The sequence below is a fragment of the Lactuca serriola genome, chromosome 7 (genome assembly GCF_051521515.1).
Source record: "Lactuca serriola cultivar US96UC23 chromosome 7, Lser_US96UC23_V15, whole genome shotgun sequence".
In the NCBI taxonomy this organism is placed as follows: domain Eukaryota; kingdom Viridiplantae; phylum Streptophyta; class Magnoliopsida; order Asterales; family Asteraceae; genus Lactuca; species Lactuca serriola.
The window spans coordinates 159,013,019-159,015,311 of NC_136414.1; positions in this window are offsets into that span (position 1 = coordinate 159,013,019).

Consider the following 2,293-nt stretch of genomic DNA (forward strand, 5'->3'; position numbering starts at 1 on the left):
GTTTCAGTTTTGGTTGAACCAATCATTTGATTTTAGTTTGATTCTTGTTGATTACCTGAATTAAAGATCCATAATTGTTATAGTAATTGGTAACAAGTAATAAACATCAAATTGGTTTCATGATGAGATTTAATGTTTATGTAAATTAAAAATCACATATTTTACACTTTAAAGTTTGTGTGAAGTATTGAATATTGTTGGAAAATTTATACAAATCTCAATGCATTTTTTTATTTTATTCTAAGAGTTTGTTTAGGTTTTGTTAAAAAAAAGCTTAATTTATAAACAGTGTTTTGAAAGACGACTTAGTAAAAGGGAATTGCTAGAGCCTTTTAGTAGACTTTAGTATTAGCATAGATAGAATGTGTATTAAATAATCATTTTATGATTAATTGTATAACTGAAAGAGTCGCAACAAAATTAGAACGTCTTTAGTATTGAATTTTCTTAAGTTTATTTATATGCACTTTTATTTTCTGAAAATTTATTTTCAGATTTTCTTTTTGATATTTAAAAACCTCATTTAACTTATGTTTTGACTAGTAATTGTGTCTTACATAAAATAAAAACATTGAGTTTTAGGTGATGTCAGATGTGGATTCGACCGTCCTTACCATATGTTATCCTTTAGTGCATCAAAGCAGTGAACTTTATTACCCTTTCATTGTTTATTAGGTTTGACGCACCTAACACTAATATACGGTCCTTACCATATGTTATCCTTCAGTGCATCAAAGTAGTGAACTTTATTCCCCTTTCATTGTTTATTAGGCTTGACGCACCTAACACGAATACAAATAATTTGAATATTTTTAGGGAGTTTTATTTTTTTAACGTTAAATGTTTTATGATTAATATTATCTCCCCAACACGAGTAACGCAAAAACTTGTTTTGTGATTATATTTATTTGTTTATGTCCCATTATATGGGTATTATGTTGTCTTCGTTGATTTGAATTCGATGCGAGATAGTTTGGAAAGAATTGGTAGAGTTTATGTTTCCCAAGGCTGGGTTGATACCTTTAATCAATTTGTTGAAAATGCTTTTACTTTGTGAAGTTCCTAGATATTATTTGTGAGGTGTTGAGTGAAAGCGTTTAAGATCATAGACCAATTTTGTTGAAACATGAGGTTGAAACGTGCCAAAAATAAAGTCATAAAAATTTCATTTTTAATTAAAATAACCGTTAATACATATCGTTTACACAAAACCAAATTAATCAAGATTTATCAAAACATCATCATATTAGAGTAAATCACTGAATTCAGAGACAACGTAATACTTATTGTCCAACAGTTTATTTTCCGATTTCCGATTTGTTTGACATAAAACTTAATCGAACACATCAATTGAGTTTTGACTGGGCCCGATACATAAGTCAAAACAAAATCATCGAGGGGCCCAAGATATCGCTTTTAATCCTCTAAGCAATAAAAAGAACAGATAAACTTCGACTCATATGCTTGTACTAACTATTCGCCAAATCATACACAACGGTATGTTTTATAACATCAAGTTACTGATGCGTTTTCGTACTATCAATGCACAACCAACTCATAGTCAACAACTCATATATCTTGGTTTGACGACTTATATGATAATTATCGTCTTGCGATCACTCGAGATAAATTCCATGAAGTGATACAAGTGAGTGTGGGTTTAATCAAATACTCAGAACTTATGAGCACTCATGAATGTTGTAGCAATGTCTAACAATTTCTGACAATCTACAAACCAAATTCATGACAGTCTTGATTCAATACCTACTTCCAAAGTATGATCGACTGTGGATAGTTTGAATAATCTGATTATTCTGGAAGTCAAAACATGCAAAATTGAAACAATAGTAACCATTTGACACAAGATAGTAACTTTATTCATAAACAAACAAGTTTTATTTAATCATCAAATGTCAATTACATTTTACAAGTTTTAGAAAATAGCTATCTAATCATTAAAACTAATATCATCTTTTAGCCCGATGCACCTCACATGCTGCAAATGCTTAACCCTATTCAGTCCCTTCATGATGGGATTTGTTGGGTTTGCTTCTGACGATAACCTCTTTGCTACGAGGAATCCTTCTATCTTGTGTCTTATGAAATGATATTTTCTGTCAATGTGCCTGGATCTGTCATGATACCTTGGTTCTTTGGCTAAGGCAACCGCACTGTCTCTGTTATAGAAAATCTCCATAGGCTCCTTTATAGTTGGTATAACTCCAAGGTCTCCAATGAAGTTCTTCAACCATATCGCCTCCTTCACCGTTTCGCTTGCTACTATGTACTTTGA